Below are 7,122 nucleotides of genomic sequence, written 5' to 3'. Positions count from 1 at the left end.
TTTAAACTGCCTTGGCATCACCTTCGAGTTATACCTTCGTTCAATCCTTCTTTTCACTGCCTCGACTTTTACTCTCGCCTCCTCCCTGACCTCATCCAGCAAATCCAGATTCAACCTTCTTTCCCATTCAAGTCTTCCGCTACAAAGTTCTGGAATCTCGGCGAGCTCTCCTGGATTTCCACTGGAATCATTGCGTCGCACCCATAGACCAAGCTAAACGGGGTCTCATGGGTTCCTGACTGCTCGGTGATGTGGTACGCCCAAATTATGCGGGGTACCTCCTCAGCCCACGATCCCTTGGCTTTCTCTAGCCTTCTCTTCAAGCCTCTTAGCAATACCCGATTGGCGGACTCTACTTGGCCATTTGTCTGGGGATGCTCGACGGATGCAAACACTTGTTGAATTCCCACCTCTTCGCACAGCTTCTTCAACAGGTGACTTGCAAACTGAGTCCCATTGTCCGACACCAGGCGCTTAGGCACACCAAACCGGCACACGATGTTCTTCCATACAAAGCTCTCGATCTTGTGTGCGGTGATCTGCGTTATTGGTTCTGCTTCGATCCACTTGGTGAAATATTCAATTGCCACCACCAAGTACTTCATTGCCTAATCGCCAATGGGAAAGGTCCTAGAATGTCGATCCCCCACGTATGAAACGGCCAAGGGCTGTAAATCGACTTCAACTCTTCGGGAGGCGCTTTGTGCCAATCGGCGTGTTGCTGACACTGCTTGCAACACTGTGCATACTTCTTGCAGTCCTCCCTCATTGTTGGCCAGTAGTAACCTGCACGGAGGGTTCTTGCGGCCAGAGCTCGACCCCCGACGTGACTTCCGCATATCCCTTCATGGAGCTCGGCCATAATTCTTGTACATTTCTCTCCGTGCACACATTCCAGGAGTGGGTGTGTGAACCCAAACCTATACAACTCGCCATCAATCATTGTGAACTTGCTAGAGTTCTTCTTTATCTTCCTAGCTTCCATCGGATCCAGCGGGAGAAGGCCGTCTGCAAGGCATCGCTGGTACTGTGTTATCCATGTGTCTGGCTCATGCGTAGCGCAGACCTCCGTCATGTTCACCTTCTCCCCCCGACATGCTCTTATTCTCGGCGATCTCAAGGTCTCCTAAGTTAAAGACCTGTGACTCCTCGCCGCTTTCTCCGTCGACTTGCTTATTTGAAGAACCAGGTGGTCTGCCACAAATGCTCTAGGCGTCTTCAGAGTTTCTTGGATCACCGTCCTCTGCCTACCCCCCTTGCCCGAGCTGGCAAGCTTAGCTAGCAGGTCTGCTCGGGCATTCTGCTCTCTGGGCACATGTACCACCTCAAAGGAGACAAAGGAACTTCTCAACTCTTGCACATACTCTAGGTAAGCCGCCATTTGTGGATCCTTGGCCTGGAACTCGCCTGTTACTTGTCCCGTGACCAACAGCGAGTCACTCTTAGCCATCAGTACCCTAGCTCCCATCTCCTTGGCCAGCAAGATTCCGGCGATCAGTGCCTCATATTCTGCTTGGTTGTTGTTGGCTTTGAAGGCAAACCTCAGGGACTGTTCAATCAGCACACCGTTAGGCCCTTCCAGGATGACTCCAGCACCGCTACCCTGCTGGTTCGACGATCCGTCCACCGAGAGCACCCAACGGAAACCATCCCCTTCAACTCGCGCTGCTTCTGACGAGAGTTCGACCACAAAATCGGCGAAAATCTGCCCCTTGATCGGACCTCGGGGCTCATACTTGATATCGAACTCTGACAGCTCCACCGCCCACTTCACCATCCTCCCAGCCACATCAGGCTTCTTCAGGACTTTTTGGATGGGCAAGTCAGTCATTACCAGTATTGTAAAACTGTGGAAATAGTGGCGCAACCTCCTCGCCGAAAATACCACTGCCAGTGCAGCTTTCTCCAAGGCCTGATATCTCACCTCCGGGCCCTGCAGCACCTTGCTGACGAAGTAAATAGGCTTCTGAGCCTGGTCTTGGTCTTGGGCGAGCACCGCACTAACCGCTCTCTCAGTCACAGCAAAATACAACCTGAGAGGGGTTCCCACCAACGGTTTGCACAAAACTGGCGGGCTCGCTAGGTACTCTTTAAGCTTGACGAAGGCCTCTTCACACTCCTTTGTCCAGGCAAACTTGTTGTTCCGCCTTAAACACTGAAAGTATGGATGGCCTTTCTCTCCGCTAGCCGACACGAAACGAGACAGGGCGGCCATCCGACCTGTAAGTTGCTGCACCTCCTTCACGGTAGTCGGGCTCCTCATCGCCAAGATGGCAGCACACTTATCAGGATTGGCCTTTATTCCTCTTTCAGTTAAGAGAAATCCCAAGAACTTCCCTGCCTCCACGCCAAAAATGCACTTCTCGGGGTTCAGCTTTAACTTAAACTTGGCGATTGTGGTGAACAACTCCTCCAGGTCTGCAACGTGCTTGCTTTTCTCCGGCGAGGTCACGACCATATCATCCACGTACGCTTGCACATTCTTCCCCAGCATTGGTGCAAGTACCCTATCCATCAATCTTTGGTACGTGGCCCCCGCGTTCTTCAGCCCGAAGGGCATCACCTTGTAGCAGTAGCACGATCTCTCGGTCATGAAGGCGGTCTTCTCTTCATCCATGGGATGCATCTTTATCTGGTTGTACCCCGAGAAGGCGTCCAGGAAACTCAGCAACTTGCACCCTGCAGCACTGTCGACCAGGGCGTCTATGCTTGGCAAAGGATACGAATCCTTTGGGCAAGCCTTGTTCAGGTCGGTGAAATCGACGCACATGTGCCACTTCCCATTGCTTTTCTTCACCAGCACGACATTGGCCAACCACTCAGGGTACTGGACTTCCCTGATATGGCCTGCGGCGAGGAGCTTCTGGGTTTCATCCCTGATCGCCTGCCTTCTCTCCTCGTTAAACTTCCTTCTTCTTTGTCGCACCGGCCTGACCTGGTTGTCCATTGCTAGATGGTGGCACAAGAAGTCGGGGTCGATTCCCGGCATGTCTGAAGCAGACCATGCAAAAGCATCCAGATGCCGCTCTATCACCTTGGCGATCTGGTCTTGGAGCTCAGCCTCCAAGGATCTTCCCAACTTGAAGACCTTTCCCCCGATCTCCCTTTCGAGCCACTCCTCGACGGGTTTGGGTCTAGCTTCCCTGGCGATCACCGCCCTGGCGATTCCTAGCTCCCTCGCTTCCTCTGGGCGGTTCCTCGCCTCTTCTTCCCGATCGGCGTTCTCTCCCTCAGCCTCAGCATCCAGCATGGTGACATCGCCTCCGGCAGCCACCTCCAGCGCCGCATCAACAACTCGTCATTCTGTTGGCTTGGGCTTCACACCGAGAGGCAGCGTCTTTGTGATATAACTTACTGACCTCTTGTTTTTCAGGCTATTCTCATAGCATTTCTTCGCTTCCTTCTGGTCAGATTTAATGGTGATCACCACCTCCTCCATCGATGGCAACTTCACCTTCATGTGCCTGGTTAAAGGCACAGCTCCTATTCTGTTGAGGGTGGTCTCCCCAACAGAATATTATATGCTGAGGGAGCATTCACGACGAGGTACTTGATTTTCTCCGTCCTCGAGCCCGCCTCATCCGTGAATGTAGTTCTTAATTCTATGTACCCCCTGACCTCCACCTGATCGCCAGCGAACCCATACAAGCACCCTCCATAGGGCCTCAGCTGGTCAAGGGGCAATTGCAGCTGTGTGAAAGTCGGCCAGAACATCACATCTGCCGAGCTTCCTTGGTCCACCAGAACCCTGTGGACCTTCCTCCCTGCTGTGACAAGCGAGATGACTATAGGATCGTTGTCATGAGGCACAACGTCCCTGAGATCTTCCCTTGTGAACGTGATGTCCACGTCTGGCGAGTGGTCATCGAACATGTTCACCGTCATCACAGACCTTGCATACTTCTTCCTCTGTGACGCGGTGCATCCACCACCCGAGAAACCTCCTGCGATGGTGTGGATTTCTCCGTGAGTGGGCATCTCGTGCTGCTGAGCCTCACCACCTGCCGGCTGGGAGCTCGACGCTCCTCCCGTCCTCCTGTCCAGCAGGTAATCATTCAGGAAACTGCTCTTGACCAGGTCATCGAGCTGGTATCCCAATGCCAAACATGAATCGACGGTGTGACCAAAACCCTGGTGGAATTCGCACCAGGCGTCTGGCTTTGGTCCTAACACCTTGTCGCCCACTTTCTCGGGTGCCTTGAGCCTGGCTGCTATATTGGGAGTGGCGATCAGGTCCGCCAACCCCATGACAAACTTATGCTTTGGCGGGCGATTGTACTCCCTGGGGCGCCCTGGGCCCCTGGCCTTATTTTTCCTTGGATCATAAGGATGGCGGGTCCTTTGATCCCTCTTGGCCGCCGCTGTCTCCAGCACCCTCTGTGGCTGGATCCTGGTATGGGCACGTGGCCTAGCGGGGGCCACGCTCCCTCTCTTCTCGGCGACTTCACTCTCATCGGCGATGTGGGCCACCGCAAGTCGCCTGACCTCAGCAAACGTGGCGGGGTGAGCCCTGATCAGCGCCTCGCAGAAAGGTCTCGGCAGCACGCCCTTTTTGAAGGCGTAGACCAACATCTCTTCGTCCTTGGTCCCTTTTTGAAGCACATGACGCCCAAAACGATTCAAGTAGTCCCTGAGGGACTCTCCCTGGTACTGCCTTATGTCGAACAGATCATAAGACACCCTAGGCGGCGCCTTGTTCACTATGTACTGCTCGACGAAAAGCATCGAAAACTGCTGGAAATTGGTTATGTGACCTGTAGGCAGGCTCACAAACCATTCCAGTGCTGTCCCCTGGAGCGTGCTCACAAACATCTTGCAATACACAGCATCCGAGCCTCCTGACAGCATCATCTGCGTGTGGAACGTGGTAAGATGTGCCTCAGGATCCTCCACGCCGGTGAAAGTAGCCTTCACGGGTACCACACTCGCAGGGACAGGCGTGTCTGTGATCGCCTGTGCAAATGGCATAGGGAAAACGCGAGGTGGCGACGACGGTGCGACCTCTTCAGCGATCGGGCGTCCTCTCTGCTCCTGAAGAGCTTGGCGCAGCTCCTCAGTCACTTTGCTGAGCTCTTCATTCCTGGCCTGAGAGGCGACTAGGTCCTCATGCATCTTTGCCTGTTCTATGCGCGAGGCCTCCACATTCGCCTGCAGCGCACGCATGATCTCCATCATCTGCACCATAGTCATGGCGCCTTCAGCAGCAACTGGCACAACTGGACTCAAACGGTTGCTTCTCATCTTTCTCATGAAAACTTAGCAGACCACAACGAGCGACGAACAAAACCTCCTTCTACAACGATCGATCCAGCAATCAACCGGTTAGAACTTCATAACTCCAAAGAACTTCCAAGAACATGAACTCAACGGCAAAAACCTTCGCAGAAACTTGCAATCTAAGCACGAACCTACCACTCCTACACCAAAACCTCTGATTCACTGGTCGAAAATCCGAACGAACGGCGAAGCTTCGATCTCACCGATTGAAACTCGCGTGAATGCTCACCTCACCGAGCAAGAACTCAAACAAACGGGAAAACTTCAACGAACAGCGGAAAATGGTTGCACTAGCACGCAACCACACAGAAACTGCAGAAACTCCAAGAACTCACGCTGCAGATGGGAACCGGTTTTACACAGCCCCACGGTGGGCGCCTGATGATCCTGCCTGTTGACCAGGACGCAAGAGCCTTGCCTCATCAAATCTGGATCGACTTTGCGCCATGTTAGCTTCCGTCCTTCGCCTTGATTCACCTCAAGAACCTGCAAAAGACAGAACGGCGCCGCTGCGGCCGATCACTCTCCGACGCCCAAGTCAGCGACTGAACCACCAAAATACTAAGAGAAAACTAAGAACTTCAGGAACCGTGCAAAATTCTCTCTCAGCGTACTCAAGTTCTCGCAAGCGTAAAAGAAGTATTCTAAAACGCGCGTACCTCAGAAGTTCGTTAGAATTTCTTATATACCTGTGCACTTTCTCTCTCCTGACAGTTACACATCTGGACACGTGGCTCGCATCCAGCTGTACACGTGTCACCATCTGGAGCATCCTTGACTTGGGCGTCACCTCTTACTCTTCAGACCTTCGGCTAAGTTACTTACGCAGGAAGCAACTCAGCGCATAACTTGGAGCGTGATCTCTTCTGCGTGGCGAGTACGGGTGTCTTCATACACACCTTCCCTGTGGTCTCGCCGGCCGCCATCATGATCTACTTCACTTAGTTCATCGTGCATGCTCGGGTAAGCTGTTCCTCGACCTCAACCTGTGGCTAGCTAGGGAATGACTATCTGACGACTTCATCCTCTGCTTCGAAAGCCTGGAACAAGCTTCCCTAATCCTTCGGCGATGTCCTTCTTTCGGCGATCTCTAATCACTTGGTCGTCTGGGTTCGCATCCGGCGACTTCATCTCAAACCTGGTGACCGCCGGTTTAGGTATGCTAGAGATCGGAGCACGCCAACTTAATAACTGGCGACTACACGAGCCCCCCGACTTCCTTCCCTTCTGCCAGCCAGGTGCCCCGTTCAACACGCCTATATAATAGCTTGCTGCCACGTCATCACTTCCGACCACCTGGGCGGTACAATTACTATAAAAGAAAAAACACTTATGCAAACATTATTGAAAAAACAACTATATGAATAAGTGAAACCCCATGATCGATCTAACGAACATTAATGATGATTTCAAAATACTCAGCCTATGGATAAAACAGTGGAAAACTAACGGTGAAGACGCGTCGATGGAGGGCGTTAGAAACAGAAGCCCGTAAAACTGAGCTTCAAGGTCGTAAGTAGTGAGATCTTAGGTTTTGCAGGGAGAGGTTTGCGCTTAGAAACCAAGGTCTAATTGCCTTCTTTTCCATGTAATTTGCTAACTATCATAATTAAGAAGCAGTAATATACTAAATACAAAAATAAGATAATAATAATGATTTAATATGACAACGAAAGTGATTACAATTCTAACGGAGACATTCCTCTAAACTCATAAAAAAAACGCTAAATATCGAAATAAATAAAACCTAATAATCATAGGAGTAATAATTTTCCACCAATCTCATTTCCATTAATAATCATTTTTTCCCAAATTAAAGGGGGTGAAGATGAAGGAATAAAGTAG

Source organism: Phaseolus vulgaris, chromosome 10, assembly GCF_000499845.2.
Source record: "Phaseolus vulgaris cultivar G19833 chromosome 10, P. vulgaris v2.0, whole genome shotgun sequence".
Lineage (NCBI taxonomy): Eukaryota > Viridiplantae > Streptophyta > Magnoliopsida > Fabales > Fabaceae > Phaseolus > Phaseolus vulgaris.
The sequence above is the reverse complement of the archived record's forward strand: the minus strand, read 5'-3'. Positions refer to the sequence as shown.